Source organism: Anthonomus grandis, chromosome 9 (genome assembly GCF_022605725.1).
Source record: "Anthonomus grandis grandis chromosome 9, icAntGran1.3, whole genome shotgun sequence".
Lineage (NCBI taxonomy): Eukaryota > Metazoa > Arthropoda > Insecta > Coleoptera > Curculionidae > Anthonomus > Anthonomus grandis.
The window spans coordinates 208957-231032 of NC_065554.1; the positions used below are offsets into that span (position 1 = coordinate 208957).

The 22076-nt window shown below is 31.0% G+C and overlaps 1 long non-coding RNA gene across 7 annotated transcripts; it reads right to left on the reverse strand.

Moving 5' to 3' along the window:
• Nucleotides 1–819: 819 nt before the first annotated feature.
• LOC126740229 (uncharacterized) lies at nucleotides 820–16625 on the reverse strand. Of its 7 annotated transcripts, none has more exons than XR_007661845.1 (4): nucleotides 15922–16625; nucleotides 1634–1775; nucleotides 1430–1563; nucleotides 820–1373 (listed from the first exon to the last, which is right to left on the reverse strand). It is a non-coding gene; the product is annotated as an uncharacterized LOC126740229 (long non-coding RNA). The 7 variants fall into 7 exon arrangements; XR_007661842.1 differs by having other exon boundaries at nucleotides 1634–1757; nucleotides 15742–16623; XR_007661844.1 differs by having other exon boundaries at nucleotides 1642–1775; nucleotides 15922–16622.
• Between the last annotated feature and the right edge of the window lie 5451 nt (nucleotides 16626–22076).

Below are 22076 nucleotides of genomic sequence, written 5' to 3' on the forward strand. Positions count from 1 at the left end.
AAAAAATAAAAATCATTTTTTCGAAATTTTTCGTGGGTATACCCCTTTCGATTTTCGACCAAAAAAAAAATTTTTTTTTTATTGAGTTTTTTTACTGGAAATTGTTAGTTTAGGGCTTACTTTAAAATTTGTCAATAATCATTTAAAAAAAAAAAAAATTGTACCGTGGGAAAAAACCAGTTTTCTTTTGTTTTTCCCACATTTTTACTAATATCTCGGCTTCTATAGCTTCGATTCAATTCGTTAATAGTTTCTTTTATTACCGATTCTTTTCCTGTTAATTCTTTTTATATTTTATTACAATTGCTTTTCAAAATAAAAATGGAAAATAAAAAAAATCGACATAAAACCTAGTTGTCTTATCCCAATACCCTAATAAATGGGACCCTCTTTTCCCTTTATCTTGTGGCACGTATAAATCGTGGAAAATTTACTTAATAAACTTTTCTACTAAGTTTTGCATGGCCTTTAAGGTAAAAAAAGAAGTTTTGAATTTTAAGCATAATTTGAAAACGCAAATAAAATTATTTTTCAGCGATTATCTGCATACTTTGGTGAATACGCCATAACTTTCATCAGTACGACAGTGAATTAATTGATGAGTTGATTCAGCATATCCACCCTAGATGTCGCTAAAGAATTAACATTAATATTTTTAGTATATTTTTTTTTATCTTGGATGGCCTTTTTAATAGAAAGGTTTACTTTACTTACACTCATGAGACCTAAACTTTTTTGCTCTTGGTTTAACCTGGCTTTTTAGGGCAGAGCCTATTCCCTTCACCAAAAATGTAGGAAATTGAGAAAATAATATTGTCATTTGCCAATAACGACCTTTATTCTCCTTAATGTTTTTAGGCTCTAATGCTACATAACATACAATCATAATTTTTAATGAAGATATTACGTGTGTGTTTATATTATGTGTTATGCTTTAATACATGTTGTCCTTATCTTAATAAAAAAATTTATATATGTACATATAATTTCTGCATATTCTATGTGAAGTATACAATTATTATTTAAATAATATATAAAACTAATTAACTTAATAAGATTACAAAAATATTTATTACATGTCAAACCTGTATACAACTGAACTTTGTCATGATTATTTTTTATGTGCTCATATGAAAAACTTAATTTTAACTTCTGCACTTTTTTCTTTCACATCCTCCAGTTTTTTGCGGCAAAATGAATTTTAGCTCTGCTGTTGGTGCAAAATTGAAATCATGTCCCTTACTGGAATTTGACACCGGCTCACCTTCTACAAAATTGTTGACAGTGTTTCTGTTTGAAGTACCATGCTTCAAAGAAGTGGACGAACTTGTACTGGGTATAGATATGTTTGTACTAAGCAATTCTGTATTTACCTTGAAAAAAATCAAGCTTTGAAATAAATAAAAATAAGTTGGAAGTATATACTTACCTAGGTTTTTGACAATTTCTTTAATTTCTCCTTGGTTAACCTCTTTGCATGTGGAAAAGTAGTGAGGCCATTCATTGTATTTTTGTCAACAATTACATACCAATGCATGGACTGAAGGTTTTTTATCCATTTGCCTACAAGGAACAAAATTTATAAATTACCTCATTTAGGTATTAAAAAAAATGAAAGATTTAGTAAAAATACCTTAGTACCTATTCATTGGCAAAGATATTCATTTTTCTTTTTCCAGGGGCTCTTTTGAAAATTTAAAGATATGACAGGTCCGTTTTTCGCTATGATGCTTTCAATCTGGTGCAAAACACATAACCTTTGTTGGTGTAGTCCACTAAAATCACAAAAACAAAATCAAATATAACAATCAAAACATTATGACATAACCTTAAAATGTATGTATTTTCATAAATTTCAGGATTATTCACTAAAAATTGGTAATTATGAAACTGAATTAAAAAAAAAAACTTGTATGTGTGTAATTGTGATACTTACATTTTATTTTCATATAGGAAAGTAAGAAAGATGCGGAGACTTAAAAATATCTTCCAACATTTGCTTGGATTTTGGGAACTTCCGTTGCCGGTGGCGTTTATGCTTGTGGGCCGGAAAGTGACATTGAAATGACAAATGAAAGTCTCTTCGTCTTCTTCTTTTTTTCTTCGATTTTTATGGCTTAAGCCCGATAGCAACCAACGTGAGTCAGAATTATGCAAAAACATGTTAAGGTGGCTTTACATAAAGGAATTAGGCTGTTTACCTTCCAAACAATACCAAAGTTGTTAATTCGTTTTTTTAGGCATAATTAACAATTAAATTATAAATAATGGCTAAGAGTTAAACGATACACTTTATAATATTAAAATTAATAATAGACAGAATTTTATAACTTTTATTGCTACAGAATAGATGTAACTATTTGGTAGTATAGTACTTTTTTCAATCGGACCAAAGCAAATTTTTTAAATTATTTCCAATGTTGATCTGGTTTACGATTTTATTACCGATTCATTTTAGAACCCTGACATAATTTTGATATATGCAAGTTTTGAGAATATTTTCTACTAAACTAAAATTAAAGAGCGGAGCGTATTGTAACACATAATGGTTCTCTGAAGCATGATACCCAGAAATAAGTTAGTAATATTTCAATGAAATTTATTTTTGATTATAATATATAATAAGACCTTTCCTTTTCTCTCTGTATTTACTATAGATTGACGAAAAACAAAGAAAAACACAAAGTCACGGTCTCACAACATGTAATTAAACGGGCTACACGTGTTTCGCTCTAGTTAGAGCATCATCAGTTACAGCATAAGTGTGTGGATGGCTTCTAAAGGCCTGATGATGCTCTAACTAGAGCGAAACACGTGTAGCCCGTTTAATTACATGTTGTGCGACCGTGACTTTGTGTTTCGTCAATTTTGTATGTTGGTCTCTTACAGAATAATGGATGAGATTTTTGGATTTATTATAGATGTTAATGTTTTCCAAGTACTAAAAAAAGAAAAAGTTGGGTAGAGCACCATGCCGAGGCTAAGGTTTGAACTCAGAGCCTTATGAGGATACGGCAGGTCTCTTCCCCACTGCGTGTTTAGGGCACTCCTTGGATTATTGTAGAGATTTTTTTTGTAGTACTGACAAAAATTTTTAAAATTTCTACTGGTCCCCACGGACCAAAGTAGACGCGAAGCGTCTACTTGTTACAATACGCTTCGCGTATTGTAAGAACGCACCGTACATAGTTGAGTGATTTTCGGGACCCTGCGTCACATAAACGTTAATAACTTTGCTTCTATGGCGAATTTTTTTTTCTGGTTTTCACCGTTTTATGTGGGAAGGTTGAGGCTACGTGACGGTGTAGATTTTTTTTGGCCACGCCGCCCCGAAGGGGCGGGCGTGGCAAAAAACCGCATTTTTCGCGAAAACAGCCGCTGCAGAGGTTTGTGAAAAACTGACTGAGCCGAATTTTCTGAAACTCACAGACGTCAAAGCCCTTCATGGGAAGCAGTGCAGAAGGGGAGCTTAAAAAAAAAAACCCATTGGAAGTCGGATTTTTCTGTGAATGAAATTTGAACTTTTTGCGCGGTACCTCGCGGACATAAACATTGGTGGGGCCTTAACGGTGACCTTCATGATGATGCGAATAAAACAGCCCTTTTCTACGTGAATGTAGTTATCTTTTTTGTTAAAACAATTTTTTTCAAAAAGCAACTGCTTCCGAGATAAACGAGCTCAAACGTAAAATTTTTTTTTTTGAAAAAAAAAAAAAGTGCATTTTTCGAGAAATTATTTTTTTTCTACTAGTAAAAAATTTTTTTAATTTTTTTTGTTTACACTGTTTAAAAGCCTAATCCTTTAGAATTAAATAGAAGTATTAATCATGTCGCTAGGTATTATACAGGGTGAGCTGTGTTAACAAATATGAACCCCTTTTTGAGCCTTTTTTTGACCGATTTTTTCTATTTTTCTTAATAACTCTTTAATGGCGGCACCTAGACATTTCAAACTTTCAGCGTTTTAAGAAATTTTTAAAAGCTATTTTTCGACATAGTCTACAGTCTTCTACGTAGAGCGGTTTTTGCTCTACACCTTTTTTTAACTTTGACGCTTTATACCGGCATACCTATGACACCTACGAAAACCATTTTTTTTCTGAAATCACCGGACACTATCTGGCTATAATCCACTAAAAACCGTTTTTCTTCAAATGTTACCGTTTTCCCCGCAATGCGCTGTTATTTAAGAAAAACCCCCAAAAATAAGCCGTTCCAATCAACCAATCATACCGTCGACACCACGGGAGCCAACGCATGGTACAAAATAGTTGGCGGTCCAGCACCCAATTGCCCCAATGTAAAAGCATACGGACGACGTCACTATCGAGTCGCACATGGCCAGATGACGTAAGCGCGGGGTTTTCGGGGTATTGTGGCGGCAAATTCGGCCCGTTTGCGCTACGAGTTAGAGTAGGAAAAGCGGTTTGAGAGAAGGATGGAGGATGTCTGGCAACAATTATAAACGCGTCGTGTTCGTCTCGTGACGTCATGAGTTATTTTATTAATGAATATTATTAGTATTATGGGGACAATTTTACGCGGTTTCTTGATAAATTACTAGGATAAATAAAATGAATATAAATATTAAGAAATATACAGAGGGTATTGATATTATGGAACATTTATGAGGATAATAATAGTATGGAAATAGAATTATACGGGGGGTTTTAAGGTTGAGGGCATAAATAAGGAAAATAATATTTATAATAATAGTAATAGCAGCATAAAGGTTAGGACAAGGTATAAATATCTGGAAAAAAAAAATAGTGATAATAGTTTTATTTTAGTAGGGTTCTTTTAGTGGGGGTTGCTAAATTGGTAATAAATTTATATTAATAGTTTATCAATTTAGAAAAAAAAGACATTGATGCGGTGTCAAAAAAAGGTGTATTTTTATATTTTTTTACTATATTATTGAGATCACGGCTTTCATAGCTTCAATTCAATAAGTTGATAAATTTTTTTATTCGTTTTTTTTTCCTTAAATTTTTTTTATTTTATTATAATTGCCTTTTAAAATAAAAATTAAAAAAAAAAAAACAAGAAACAAACCACTTTTTCCTATCCTAATACATTGCTTCTTATGGGACCTGATCTTCCTCTTTAGATTGTGACACTCGTATGAATCGTGGAAAAATTCGTCATAAAGCTTTTTTACTAGTTTTTGAATGGTCTTTAACCAGAAAAAAGAAATTTTGAATTTGGAGCATATTTTGAAAAAATGGTCATTTTGACCCCGGATTTTGTTCGAAAATCGAAAATTGCAAAGAAATAGGGTTTCTGTTCATTTTAGAGTCAAATTGGTAATAACCTTTTTTAAAGGTACTCTGAAGTAGTGCAAGATAGAAAAATAAAAAATTGACATTTTTCCATAGGACTCTTGATAATTCGATATTTATGTTTTACAGTTTTATTCAATTTTCTCCGATTCTATAATAGCTAGAACCAATTCGTTTTGACAGGCAAATACCTCTTAATATACCCAAGAACTTTTATTTATTACAAAAAGTTGTCAGAGTTATAGTTTATTTATAGAAAAATAAAAACCATTTTTTCGAAATTTTTCGTGGGTATACCCCTTTCGATTTTCGCCCAAAAAAAAATTATTTTTTTATTGAGTTTTTTTACTGGAACTTGTTAGTTTAGGGCTTACTTTAAAATCGGCCAATAATCATTTTAGGAAAAAAAAATTGTACGGGGGAAAAAACCAGTTTTCTTTTGTTTTTCCCACATTTTTACTTATATCTCGGCTTCTATAGCTTCGATTCAATTCGTTGATTGTTTCTTTTTTTTTCTTATTCTTCTTCTGTCAATTCTTTTGATATCTTATTACTATTAACTTTCAAAAATTAACCTAAAAAATAAAAAAAAATCGACGAAGAAACCCGGTTTTCTTATTCCCAAACATGAATTCTTATGGGACCTAATGTTTCTCTTTATATTGTGACACTCGTATAAATCGTGGAAAATTTTGTCATAAGGCTTTTTCACTACTTTTTGAATGGACATTAGCTAGAAAAAAGAATTTTTAAATTCGGAGCATATTTTGAAAAAATGGTCATTTTGACCCCGGATTTGGTTCGAAAATCGAAAATTGCAAAGAAATAGGGTTTCTGTTCATTTTAGAGTCAAATTGGTAATAACCTTTTTTAAAGGTACTCTGAAGTAGTGTAGGATAGAAAAATAAAAAATTTACATTTTTCCATAGGGCTCTTGATATTTCGATATTTATGTTTTACAGTTTTTTTCAATTTTCTCCGATTCTATAATAGCTAGAACCGATTTATTTTGACATGCGGATACCTCATAAAATTCCTGAGAACTTTTATTTGAAACAAAAAGTTGTCAGAGTTACAGTTAATTTAGAAAAAAATAAAAACCATTTTTTCGAAATTTTTCGTGGGTATACATACCCCTTTCGATTTTTGACCAAAAAAAAAATTATTTTTTTATTGAGTTTTTTTACTGGAAATTATTAGTTTAGGGTTTACTTTAAAATTTGCCAATAATTATTTTAGGAAAAAAAAATGGTACCGTGGGAAAAAACGAGTTTTCTTTTGTTTTTTCCACCTTTTTATTAATATCTCGGTTTCTATAGCTTCGACTTAATTCACTGATGGTTTTTTTTACTCCTTTTTCTTCATCTGTCTACTCCTTTCATATTTAATTAGTATTGGCTTTCAAAAATAAAACTAAAAAATTACAAAAATCCACGAAAAAACCCGATTTTCTTATCCCCAAACATCAATTCTTATGGGACCTAATCTTTCTATTTATATTGTGCCACTCGTATGAATCGTGGAAAAATTTGTCATGAAGCTTTTTTACTACTTTTTAAGTCGTCTTTAAGTAGAAAAAAGAAATTTTGAATTCGGAGCATATTTTGAAAAAATGCTCATTTTGACCCGGATTTTGTTCGAAAATCGAAAAATGCAAAGAAATAGGTTTTCCGTTCGTTTTAGAGTCAAATCGGTAATAATCTTTTTTAAAGGTACTCTGAAGTAGTATAGGATAGAAAAATAAAAAATTAAAATTTTTCCATAGGGCTCATGATAATTCAATATTTATGTTTTATAGTTTTTTTCAATTTTCTCCGATTCTATGATAGCTACAACCGATTTATTTTGACATACGCATACCTCGTGATATGCCTGAGAACTTTTATTTAATACAAAAAGTTGTCAGAGTTATAGTTTATTTATAAAAAAATAAAAACCATTTTTTCGAAATTTTTCGTGGGTAATACCCCTTTCGATTTTTGACCAAAAAAAAAATTATTTTTTTATTGGGTTTTTTTAATAGAAATTGTTAGTTTAGGGCTTACTTTGAAATTTGCCAATAATCATTTTAGGAAAAAAAAATGGTACGGCGGGAAAAAACCAGTTTTCTTTTGTTTTTCCCACATTTTTACTTATATCTCGGCTTCTATAGTTTCGATTCATTTCGTTTTTGGTTACTTTTATTCCTTATTCTCCTCATGTCAATTCTTTTTATATCTTATTTACTATAAGCTTTTAAAAATAAATTTGAAAAATAAAAAAAATCGACATAAAAACACGGTTGTCTTTTTCCAATACTCTAATAAATGGGACCCTCTTTTTCCTTTATCTTGTGACACGGATAAATCGTGGAAAATTTATTTATAAAACTTTTTTACTTAATTTTGAATGGCCTTTAAGGTAAAAAAATACATTTTGAATTTGGAGCATAATTTAAAAAGGTAAATGAAATTATCTGCATACTATGGCGAATACGCCATAACGTTCGTCAGTACAACAGTGTATTATAATTGAGGACTCTGTTTTAGCGTATTTACCATAGATGGCGCATTATAATAAACTAAGAAGGTATCATTGAATTTTGGTTATATTTATACGAGTTACTTGAGAGCGGAGCGTATTGTAACACATCATGGTTCTCTGAAGCATGATACCCAGAAATAAGTAAGTAATATTTCAATAAAATTTATTTCTGATTATAATAGATAATGAGACCTTCCCTTTTCTCTCTGTATTTACTATAGATGTTTATTTTTTCGAAGTACTAAAAAAAGAAAAAGTTGGGTAGAGCACCATGCCGAGGCTAAGGTTTGAACTCAGAGCCTTATGAGGATACAGCAGGTCTCTTCCCCACTGCGTGTTTAGGGCACTCCTTGGATAATTGTAGAGATTTTTTTTTGTAGTACTGCCAAAAATTTTAAAAATTTCTACTGGTCCCCACGGACCAAAGTAGACGCGAAGCGTCTACTTGTTACAATACGCTTCGCGTATTGTAAGAACGCACCGGAAAAAAATGGTGGAGGTTCCGACTTGCGACACATAAACGCTAATAACTTTTGTTCTATGGCGAATTTTTTTTTCTGGTTTTCACCGTTTTATGTGGGAAGGTTAAGGCTACGTGATGATGTAAATTTTTTTTGGCCACGCCGCCCCGAAGGGGCGGGCGTGGCAAAAAACCGCTTTTTTCGCGAAAACAGTCGGTGCAGCAACTTGTGGAAAACTGACTGAGCCAAATTTTCTGAAACTCATTGACGTCAAAGGCCCTTATGCAAAGCAACTCCCAAAGGGCGCTTTTTAAGATAAACCCTTTAGAAGTCGGATTTTTCTGTGAATGAATTTTGAACTTTTTGCGCGGTACCTCGCGGAATTAAACGGCTGTGGGGCCTAAACCGTAATGTTCCCGACAATGCGAATAAAACAGCCCTTTTCTACGTAAATGTAGCTTTCTTTTTTATTAAAACTATTTTTTTCCAAAAGAAACTCCTTTCGAGATAAACGAGCTCAAACTTAAAATTTTTTTTTTCGAAAAAAAAAAAAGTGAATTTTTCGAGAAATAAATTTTTTTCTACTTCTAAAAAATTTTTTTAATTTTTTTTGTTTACACCGTTTGAAAGCTTAATCCTTTAGGATTAAATAGAGGTATTATTCATGGTGCTACATATTATACAGGGTGAGCTGTGTTAACAAATATAAACCCCTTTTTGAGCCTTTTTTTGACCGTTTTTTTCTACTTTTCTTAATAACTCTTTATTGGCAGCACCTAGAAATTTCAAACTTTCAGCATTTTAAGAACTTTTTAAATGCTATTTTTCGACATAGTCTACAGTCTTCTACGTAGAGCGGTTTTTGCTCTACACCTTTTTTTAACTTTGACGCTTTATACCGGCATACCTATGACACCTACGAAAACCATTTTTTTTCTGAAATCACCGGACACTATCTGGCTATAATCCACTAAAAACCGTTTTTCTTCAAATGTTACCGTTTTTTCCGCAACGAGCTGTTATTTAAGAAAAACCCCCAAAAATAAGCCGTTCCAATCAACCAGTCATACCCTCGAGACACAGGGAGCCAGCTCATGGTACAATAACGTTGGCGGTCCAGCACCAAATTGACCCAATGTAAAGGCATACGGACGACGTCACTATCGAGTCGCACATGGTCTGATGACGTAAGCGCGGGGTTTTCGGGGTTTTGTGGCGGCAAATTCGGCCCGTTTGCGCTACGAGTTAGAGTAGGAAAAGCGGTTTGAGAGAAGGATGGAGTAGGTCTGGCAACAATTATAAACGCGTCGTGTTCGTCTCGTGACGTCATGAGTTATTTTATTAATGAATATTATTAGTATTATGGGGACAATTTTACGCGGTTTCTTGATAAATTATTAGGATAAATAAAACGAATATAAATATTAATAAATATATATTTGAAATATACGGAGGGTATTGATATTATGGAACATTTATGAGGATAATAATAGTATATAAATAGAATTATACGGGGGGTTTTAAGGTTTTAAGGCATTTATAAGGAAAATAATATTTATAATAATAGTAATATTAATCTACAGGGTGTTTTAAAGTTTAAGTGCATTAATAAGGAGAATATTATTTATAATAAAAGTAATATTAATCGTCAGCATATTTTAGGGTTTTAGTGCTTTCATAAGGAAAATATTATTTATAATTATAGTAATCGTATTATAAAGGGTGTTTTAAGGTTTAAGGACATTTACAAGAAAGATAATATTTATAATAATAGTAATAGCAGCATAAAGGTTAAGACAAGGTATAAATATCTGGAAAAAAAATAATAGTAATAATAGTTTTATTTTAGTTAGGGTTCTTTTAGTGGGGGTTGCTAAATTGGTAATAAATTTATATAAATAGTTTATCAATTTAGAAAAAAAAGACATTGTTGCGTTGTCAAAAAAAGGTGTATTTTTTGTATTATTTTACTATATTACTGATATCACGGCTTTTATAGCTTCAATTCAATAAGTTGATAAATTTTTTATTCGTTTTCTATTCTTTAAATTTTTTTTATTTTATTATAATTGCCTTTTAAAATAAAAATTAAAAAAAAAAACAAGAAACAAACCACTTTTTCTTATCCTAATACATTGCTTCTTATGGGACCTGATCTTTCTCTTTAGATTGTGACACTCGTATGAATCGTGGAAAAATTCGTCATAAAGCTTTTTTACTAGTTTTTGAATGGTCTTTAAGCAGAAGAAAGAAATTTTGAATTCGGAGCATATTTTGAAAAAATTGTCATTTTGACCCCGGATTTTGTTCGAAAATCGAAAATTGCAAAGAAATAGGGTTTCTGTTCATTTTAGAGTCAAATTGGTAATAACCTTTTTTAAAGGTACTCTGAAGTAGTGCAGGATAGAAAAATAAAAAATTGATATTTTTTCATAGGGCCCTTGATAATTCGATATTTATGTTTTACAGTTTTTTTCAATTTTCTCCAATTCTATGATAGCTAGAACCGATTCGTTTTGACATACGGATACCTCGTAATATTCCCGAGAACTTTTGTTTGAAACAAAAAGTTCTCAGACTCACAGTTAATTCAGAAAAAAATAAAAATCATTTTTTCGAAAATTTTCGTGGGTGTACCCCTTTCGATTTTCGAACAAAAAATTTTTTTTTTTTATTGAGTTTTTTTACTGGAAATTGTTAGTTTAAGGCCTACTTGAAAATTTGCCAATAATCATTTTAGGAAAAAAAAATTGTACGGTGGGAAAAAGGAAGTTTTCTTTTATTTTTCCCACATTTTTACTTATATCTCGGCTTCTATAGCTTCGATTCAATTCGTTTATGGTTTCTTTTATTTCTTATTCTTCTCCTGTCAATTCTTTTGATATTTTATTACTATTTGCTTTCAAAAATAAAACTGAAAAATCAAAAAAATCCACGAAAAAACCCGGTTTTCTTATCCCCAAACATGAATTCTTATGGGACCTAATCTTTCTATTTATATTGTGGCACTCGTATGAACCGTGGAATAATTTGTCATAAAGCTTTTTTACTAGTTTTTGAATGGTCTTTAACCAGAAAAAAGAAATTTTGAATTCGGAGCATATTTTGAAAAAATGGTCATTTTGACCCCGGATTTTTTTCGAAAATCGAAAATTGCAAAGAAATAGGGTTTCTATTCATTTTAGAGTCAAATTGGTAATAACCTTTTTTAAAGGTACTCTGAAGTAGTGCAGGATAGAAAAATAAAAAATTGATATTTTTCCATAGGGCTCTTGATAATTCGATGTTTATGTTTTACAGTTTTTTTCAATTTTCTCCGATTCTATGATAGCTAGAACCGATTCGTTTTGACATACGGATACCTCGTAATATTCCCGAGAACTTTTGTTTGAAACAAAAAGTTCTCAGACACACAGTTAATTCAGAAAAAAATAAAAATCATTTTTTCGAAAATTTTCGTGGGTATACCCCTTTCGATTTTCGAACAAAAAATTTTTTTTTTTTTATTGAGTTTTTTTACTGGAAATTGTTAGTTTAGGGCTTACTTTAAAATTTGCCATTAATCATTTTAGGAAAAAAAAATTGTACGGTGGGAAAAAGGAAGTTTTCTTTTGTTTTTCCCACATTTTTACTTATATCTCGGCTTCTATAGCTTCGATTCAATTCGTTTATGGTTTCTTTTATTTCTTATTCTTCTCCTGTCAATTCTTTTAATACTTTATTACTATTGGCTCTCAAAAATAAAACTGAAAAATCAAAAAAATCCACGAAAAAACCCGGTATTCTTATCCCCAAACATGAATTCTTATGGGACCTAATCTTTCTCTTTATATTGTGGCACTCCTTTAAATCGTGGAAAATTTTGCTATTAAGCTTTTTTACTAGTTTTTGAATGGTCTTTAACCAGAAAAAAGAAATTTTAAATTCAGAGCATATTTTGAAAAAATGGTCATTTTGACCCCGGATTTTGTTCGAAAATCGAAAATTGCAAAGAAATAGGGTTTCTGTTCATTTTAGAGTCAAATTGGTAATAACCTTTTTTAAAGGTACTCTGAAGTAGTGCAGGATAGAAAAATAAAAAATTGATATTTTTCCATAGGGCTCTTGATAATTCGATATTTATGTTTTACAGTTTTTTTCAAGTTTCTCCGATTCTATGATAGCTAGAACCGATTCGTTTTGACATACGGATATCCCGTAATATTCCCGAGAACTTTTGTTTGAAACAAAAAGTTCTCAGACTCACAGTTAATTCAGAAAAAAATAAAATCATTTTTTCGAAATTTTTCGTGGGTATACCCCTTTCGATTTTCGACCAAAAAAAAAATTTTTTTTTTATTGAGTTTTTTTACTGGAAATTGTTAGTTTAGGGCTTACTTTAAAATTTGTCAATAATCATTTAAAAAAAAAAAAATTGTACCGTGGGAAAAAACCAGTTTTCTTTTGTTTTTCCCACATTTTTACTAATATCTCGGCTTCTATAGCTTCGATTCAATTCGTTAATAGTTTCTTTTATTACCGATTCTTTTCCTGTTAATTCTTTTTATATTTTATTACAATTGCTTTTCAAAATAAAAATGGAAAATAAAAAAAATCGACATAAAAACCTGGTTGTCTTATCCCAATATCCTAATAAATGGGACCCTCTTTTCCCTTTATCTTGTGGCACGTATAAATCGTGGAAAATTTACTTAATAAACTTTTCTACTAAGTTTTGCATGGCCTTTAAGGTAAAAAAAGAAGTTTTGAATTTTAAGCATAATTTGAAAACGCAAATAAAATTATTTTGAATTTAGCGATTATCTGCATACTTTGGTGAATACGCCATAACTTTCATCAGTACGACAGTGAATTAATTGATGAGTTGATTCAGCATATCCACCCTAGATGTCGCTAAAGAATTAACATTAATATTTTTAGTATATTTTTTTTATCTTGGATGGCCTTTTTAATAGAAAGGTTTACTTTACTTACACTCATGAGACCTAAACTTTTTTGCTCTTGGTTTAACCTGGCTTTTTAGGGCAGAGCCTATTCCCTTCACCAAAAATGTAGGAAATAGTGAAAATAATATTGTCATTTGCCAATAACGACCTTTATTCTCCTTAATGTTTTTAGGCTCTAATGCTACATAACATACAATCATAATTTTTAATGAAGATATTACGTGTGTGTCTATAATAAAAAAATTTATATATGTACATATAATTTCTGCATATTCTATGTGAAGTATACAATTATTATTTAAATAATGTATAAAACTAATTAACTTAATAAGATTACAAAAATATTTATTACATGTCAAACCTGTATACAACTGAACTTTGTCATGATTATTTTTTATGTGCTCATATGAAAAACTTAATTTTAACTTCTGCACTTTTTTCTTTCACATCCTCCAGTTTTTTGCGGCAAAATGAATTTTAGCTCTGCTGTTGGTGCAAAATTGAAATCATGTCCCTTACTGGAATTCGACACCGGCTCACCTTCTACCGAATTGTTGACAGTTTCTCTGTTTGAAGTACCATGCTTCAAAGAAGTGGACGAACTTGTACTGGGTATAGATATGTTTGTACTAAGCAATTCTGGGGTCTTGTCGACTTTAAGTATCTCCGATTTTGCAATATTTTAAAATTTGAGCATAAAGAGTACTTTGAAAAGAATAGATTAAGAGAAAAAAATTTGCGGATCATTCACATAGGACGCTAAAAAATAATATTAAATTCTGTCAAATAAAGAGGTCTACTCTACTCTATTTGATGATCGAAACTCGTTGCCATTGATAATTACATTGTCAAACTTTTGACATATGATCTCGCAGTTGCCAAATTTTGTATATATGTAATAAGCAACAAGCACATCTAAAAAGCATATCTTATATAAGAGAAAATATGAAAGACATCTAAATCTATCTGCCAAAATGATAGCAGTGTTTTTACACTATAATAGTGAATGGGTTTTATTTTTACACACATTTGTACACAAGCAAAAAATGTATTCCCTTATGCAAAGGTTCGTAGCCTCCACATTTTCTAACATTTTGAGATTCTATTCATATGAAAAAATACAGAGAGGGCTCGTAAATGTCGAGCACATGGGGGGCTTACGCCCCCCATGTGCTCAACCTAACTTAATCAACTTAATCAATCCTAACTTAAAACAATTTATCCCAACTCAACCGAACCTAACCCAACCCAACCCAACCCAACCCAACCCAACCCATCCCATCCCAACCCGCCTCATCTCATCTCATCCCAGCCCAACCCAACACCGAGGCACACGGGGGGCTTATGCCCCCCGTGTGCTAACCCAAAATCAACCCAATGCAATTCAACCGAGCCCAAAACACTAAAAACATTCATTAGAATCATAGAAGAAATAAAAAATTCTTTAATCAAAGAACATGTATGGCAACGCTGTCACCTCGCGGCGTTATGTGAAACGTCAATAAAAAAGAATAATGAAGGAAGGTGGAAGGGAATTTTGTTTTTGTTATTTATATGAAAAATAAATATTCTTTAGACTCAATTTTAAATAGAATATGCCTATATATCATTTTATTTTTAATTAGGATCGAAATCTAAAAAGTACCAAAACAATAAATAATACATTATGGGTGTCTTCGGTATGTTTTCTTACACGAAAATAAAGGGACTTATAATTACCATAAAAGGTAAAATCTTTTTTTTTTATGTTATATAAACAATTTCGGCTTTTTGGTCATGTTTTATGTATAATTTAATTTAAATTAAATAATTTTTCCAAAACTACAAAATTCTTAGTAGCAAAAAAAATAAAAAAGTAAAACTGGCAGACTTGAAATCTGAACCCAGGCCGACCGGCTCATAGTTCACTCTCATTACCATTAAGCCATAAAGCGCTTGCGGCGAATGTTCGAAAACGAGTTTATATCGTACATAGGTACACATTGTCATGATTTTTTTTGTTTTTATTATTTTATTAAAGAAAATGTTATTCATCCTCCAATTTTTTCTGCTTAAAATAGTCCAAAGAAGATTAGCTTTCTATTTCATATTCAAAAATGTTAAAATTCGGAGATACCTAAAGTCGACTAGAACCCAATTCTGTATTTACCTTGAAAAAAATCAAGCTTTGAAATAAATAAAGATAAGTTGCAAGTATAGACTTACCTAGGTTTTTGACAATTTCTTTAATTTCTCCTTGGTTAACCTCTTTGCATGTGGAAAAGTAGTGAGGCCATTCATTGTATTTTTGTCAACAATTACATACCAATGCATGGACTGAAGGTTTTTTATCCATTTGCCTACAAGGAACAAAATTTATAGATTACCTCATTTAGGTATTAAAAAAAATGAAAGATTTAGTAAAAATACCTTAGTATTCCTTGGCAAAGATATTCATTTTTCTTTTTCCAGGGGCTCTTTTGAAAATTTAAAGATATGACAGGTCCGTTTTTCGCTATGATGCTTTCAATCTCGTGCAAAACACATAACCTTTGTTGGTGTAGTCCACTAAAATAACAAAAACAAAATCAAATATAACAATCAAAACATTATGACATAACCTTAAAATGTATGTATTTTCATAAATTTCAGGATTATTCACTAAAAATTGGTAATTATGAAACTGAATTAAAAAAAAAAAACTTGTATGTGTGTAATTGTGATACTTACATTTTATTTTCATATAGGAAAGTAAGAAAGATGCGGAGACTTAAAAATATCTTCCAACATTTGTTTGGATTTTGGGAACTTCCGTTGCCGGTGGCGTTTATGCTTGTGGGCCGGAAAGTGACATTGATAAGACAAGTGAAAGTCTCTTCGTCTTCTTCTTTTTTTCTTCGATTTTTATGGCTTAAGCCCGATAGCAACCAAGGTGAGTCAGAATTATGCAAAAACATGTTAAGGTGGCTTTACATAAAGGAATTAAGCTGTTTACCTTCCAAACAATACCAAAGTTGTTAATTCGTTTTTTTAGGCATAATTAACAATTAAATTGTAAATAATGGCTAAGAGTTAAACGATACACTTTTTAATATTAAAATTAATAATAGACAGAATTTTATAACTTTTATTGCTACAGAATAGATGTAACTATTTGGTAGTATAGTACTTTTTTCAATCGGACCAAAGCAAATTTTTTAAATTATTTCCAATGTTGATCTGGTTTACGATTTTATTACCGATTCATTTTAGAACCCTGACATAATTTTGATATATGCAGGTTTTGAGAATATTTTCTACTAAACTAAAATTAAAGAGCGGAGCGTATTGTAACACATCATGGTTCTCTGAAGCATGATACCCAGAAATAAGTAAGTAATATTTCAATGAAATTTATTTCTGATTATAATATATAATAAGACCTTTCCTTTTCTCTCTGTATTTACTATAGATTGACGAAAAACACAAAGTCACGGTCTCACAACATGTAATTAAACGGGCTACACGTGTTTCGCTCTAGTTAGAGCATCATCAGTTACAGCATAAGTGTGTGGATGGCTTCTAAAGGCCTGATGATGCTCTAACTAGAGCGAAACACGTGTAGCCCGTTTAATTACATGTTGTGAGACCGTGACTTTGTGTTTCGTCAATTTTGTATGTTGGTCTCTTACAGAATAATGGATGAGATTTTTGGATTTATTATAGATGTTAATGTTTTCCAAGTACTAAAAAAAGAAAAAGTTGGGTAGAGCACCATGCCGAGGCTAAGGTTTGAACTCAGAGCCTTATGAGGGTACGGCAGGTCTCTTCCCCACTGCGTGTTTAGGGCACTCCTTGGATAATTTTGGAGATTTTTTTTTTGTAGTACTGACAAAAATTTTTAAAATTTCTACTGGTCCCCACGGACTAAAGTAGACGCGAAGCGTCTACTTGTTACAATACGCTTCGCGTATTGTAAGAACGCATCCAGCTAAATTGAGGGATTTTCGGACCCTGCGTCACATAAACGCTAATAACTTTGGTTCTATCGCGAATTTTTTTTTCCGGTTTTTACCGTTATATGTAGGAAGGATGAGAGTATATAACGGTGAAAAAATTTTTTCGCCACGCCCACCCCGAAGGGGTGGGCATGGCAAAAAACGGTTTTTTGACAAAAAAAATTTGATTAAGTCGTTGTGGAAAACTGACCGGGCCGATTTTTCTGAAACTCATTGACGTTAAAGGCCTTTATATAAAGCAGCTCCTAAAGGGCGCTTTTTAAGATAAACCCTTTAGAAGTCGGATTTTTCTGTGAATGAATTTTGAACTTTTTGCGCGGTACCTCGCGGACTTAAACGGCCGTGGGGCCTAAACGGTAATGTTCCCGATAATGCGAATAAAACAGCCCTTTTCTACGTAAATGTAGCTTTCTTTTTTATTTTAACTATTTTTTTCCAAAAGAAACTCCTTCCGAGATAAACGAGCTCAAACTTAAAATTTTTTTTTTCGAAAAAAAAAAAGTGAATTTTTCGAGAAATAAATTTTTTTCTACTTCTAAAAAATTTTTTTAATTTTTTTTGTTTACACCGTTTGAAAGCTTAATCCTTTAGGATTAAATAGAGGTATTATTCATGGTGCTACGTATTATACGGGGTGAGCTGTGTTAACAAATATAAACCCCTTTTTGAGCCTTTTTTTGACCGTTTTTTTCTACTTTTCTTAATAACTCTTTATTGGCGGCACCTAGAAATTTCAAACTTTCAGCATTTTAAGAACTTTTTAAATCCTATTTTTCGACATAGTCTACAGTCTTCTACGTAGAGCAGTTTTTGCTCTACACCTTTTTTTAACTTTGACGCTTTATACCGGCATACCTATGACACCTACGGAAACCATTTTTTTTCTGAAATCACCGGACACTATCTGGCTATAATCCACTAAAAACCGTTTTTCTTCAAATGTTACCGTTGTTCCGCAATGCGCTGTTATTTAAGAAAAACCCCCAAAAATAAGCCGTTCCAATCAACCAGTCATACCCTCGAGACACAGGGAGCCAGCTCATGGTACAATAACGGTGGCGGTCCAGCACCAAATTGACCCAATGTAAAGGCATACGGACGACGTCATTATCGAGTCGCACATGGCCAGATGACGTAAGCGCGGGGTTTTCGGGGTATTGTGGCGGCAAATTCGGCCCCGTTTGCGCTACGAGTTAGAGTAGGAAAAGCGGTTTGAGAGAAGGATGGAGGATGTCTGGCAACAATTATAAACGCGTCGTGTTCGTCTCGTGACGTCATGAGTTATTTTATTAATGAATATTATTAGTATTATGGGGACAATTTTACGCGGTTTCTTGATAAATTACTAGGATAAATAAAATGAATATAAATATTAAGAAATATATATTTGAAATATACAGAGGGTATTGATATTACGGAACATTTATGAGGATAATAATAGTATATAAATAGAATTATACGGGGGGGTTTTAAGGTTTTAAGGCATTTATAAGGAAAATATTACTTATAATTATATTAATCATATTATAAAGGGTGTTTTAAGGTTTAAGGACATTGACAAGAAAGATAATATTTATAATAATAGTAATAGCAGCATAAAGGTTAGGACAAGGTATAAATATCTGGAAAAAAAATAATAGAAATAATAGTTTTATTTTAGTTAGGGTTCTTTTAGTGGGGGTTGCTAAATTGGTAATAAATTTATATTAATAGTTTATCAATTTAGAAAAAAAAGACATTGATGCGGTGTCAAAAAAAGGTGTATTTTTATATTTTTTTTACTATATTATTGAGGACACGGCTTTCATAGCTTCAATTCAATAAGTTGATAAATTTTTTTATTCGTTTTTTTTTTTTTAAATTTTTTTTATTTTATTATAATTGCCTTTTAAAATAAAAATTAAAAAAAAAAACAAGAAACAAACCACTTTTTCCTATCCTAATACATTGCTTCTTATGGGACCTGATTTTCCTCTTTAGATTGTGACACTCGTATGAATCGTGGAAAAATTTGTCATAAAGCTTTTTTACTAGTTTTTGAATGGTCTTTAACCAGAAAAAAGAAATTTTGAATTCGGAGCATATTTTGAAAAAATGGTCATTTTGACCCGGATTTTGTTCGAAAATCGAAAAATGCAAAGAAATAGGTTTTCCGTTCATTTTAGAGTCAAATCGGTAATAATCTTTTTTAAAGGTACTCTAAAGTAGTACAGGATAGGAAAATAAAAAATTAAAATTTTGCCATAGGGCTCTTGATAATTCGATATTTATGTTTTACAGTTTTTTTCAATTTTCTCCGATTCTATAATAGCTAGAACCAATTCGTTTTGACAGGCGAATACCTCTTAATATACCCAAGAACTTTTATTTAATACAAAAAGTTATCAGAGTTATAGTTTATTTATAAAAAAATAAAAACCATTTTTTCGAAATTTTTCGTGGGTATACCCCTTTCGATTTTCGACCAAAAAAAAAATTATTTTTTTATTGGGCTTTTTTACTGGAAATTGTTAGTTTAGGGCTTACTTTAAAATTTGCCAATAATCGTTTTAGGAAAAAAAATTGTACGGTGGGAAAAAACCAGTTTTCTTTTGTTTTTCCCACATTTTTACTATAGTATCGCGGGTTCTGTAGCTTTGATTCAATTCGTTTATGGTTTCTTTTATTCCTTATTCTTCTCCTGTCAATTCTTTTTATATCCAGTTACTATTGGTTCTCAAAAATAAAACTGAAAAATCAAAAAAATCCACGAAAAAACCCGGTTTTCTTATCCCCAAACATGAATTCTTATGGGACCTAATCTTTCTATTTATATTGTGGCACTCGTATGGATCGTGGAAAAATTTGTCATAAAGCTTTTTTACTAGTTTTTGAATGGTCTTTAACCAGAAAAAAGAAATTTTGAATTCGGAGCATGTTTTGAAAAAATGGTCATTTTGACCCGGATTTTGTTCGAAAATCGAAAAATGCAAAGAAATAGGTTTTCCGTTCATTTTAGAGTCAAATCGGTAATAATCTTTTTTAAAGGTACTCTAAAGTAGTACAGGATAGGAAAATAAAAAATTAAAATTTTGCCATAGGGCTCTTGATAATTCGATATTTATGTTTTACAGTTTTTTTCAATTTTCTCCGATTATATGATAGCTAGAACCGATTAGTTTTGACATACGGATATCTCGTAATATTCCCGAGAACTTTTGTTTGAAACAAAAAGTTCTCAGACTCACAGTTAATTCAGAAAAAAATAAAAATCATTTTTTCGAAATTTTTCGTGGGTATACCCCTTTCGATTTTCGACCAAAAAAAAAATTTTTTTTTTATTGAGTTTTTTTACTGGAAATTGTTAGTTTACGGTTTACTTTAAAATTTGCCATTAATCATTTTAGGAAAAAAAAATTGTACGGTGGGAAAAAGGAAGTTTTCTTTTGTTTTTCCCACATTTTTACTTATATCTCGGCTTCTATAGCTTCGATTCAATTCGTTTATGGTTTCTTTTATTTCTTATTCTTCTCCTGTCAATTCTTTTAATACTTTATTACTATTGGCTCTCAAAAATAAAACTGAAAAATCAAAAAAATCCACGAAAAAACCCGGTTTTCTTATCCCCAAACATGAATTCTTATGGGACCTAATCTTTCTATTTATATTGTGGCACTCGTATGGATCGTGGAAAAATTTGTCATGAAGCTTTTTTACTAGTTTTTGAATGGTCTTTAACCAGAAAAAAGAAATTTTAAATTCAGAGCATATTTTGAAAAAATGGTCATTTTGACCCCGGATTTTGTTCGAAAATCGAAAATTGCAAAGGAATAGGGTTTCTGTTCATTTTAGAGTCAAATTGGTAATAACCTTTTTTAAAGGTACTCTGAAGTAGTGCAGGATAGAAAAATAAAAAATTGATATTTTTTCATAGGGCTCTTGATAATTCGATATTTATGTTTTACAGTTTTTTGCAATTTTCTCCGATTCTATAATAGCTAGAACCGATTCGTTTTGACATACGGATACCTCGTAATATTCCCGAGAACTTTTGTTTGAAACAAAAAGTTCTCAGACTCACAGTTAATTCAGAAAAAAATAAAAATCATTTTTTCGAAATTTTTCGTGGGTATACCCCTTTCGATTTTCGACCAAAAAAAAAATTTTTTTTTTATTGAGTTTTTTTACTGGAAATTGTTAGTTTAGGGCTTACTTTAAAATTTGTCAATAATCATTTAAAAAAAAAAAAATTGTACCGTGGGAAAAAACCAGTTTTCTTTTGTTTTTCCCACATTTTTACTAATATCTCGGCTTCTATAGCTTCGATTCAATTCGTTAATAGTTTCTTTTATTACCGATTCTTTTCCTGTTAATTCTTTTTATATTTTATTACAATTGCTTTTCAAAATAAAAATGGAAAATAAAAAAAATCGACATAAAAACCTAGTTGTCTTATCCCAATACCCTAATAAATGGGACCCTCTTTTCCCTTTATCTTGTGGCACGTATAAATCGTGGAAAATTTACTTAATAAACTTTTCTACTAAGTTTTGCATGGCCTTTAAGGTAAAAAAAGAAGTTTTGAATTTTAAGCATAATTTGAAAACGCAAATAAAATTATTTTGAAATCAGCGATTATCTGCATACTTTGGTGAATACGCCATAACTTTCATCAGTACGACAGTGAATTAATTGATGAGTTGATTCAGCATATCCACCCTAGATGTCGCTAAAGAATTAACATTAATATTTTTAGTATATTTTTTTTTATCTTGGATGGCCTTTTTAATAGAAAGGTTTACTTTACTTACACTCATGAGACCTAAACTTTTTTGCTCTTGGTTTAACCTGGCTTTTTAGGGCAGAGCCTATTCCCTTCACCAAAAATGTAGGAAATAGAGAAAATAA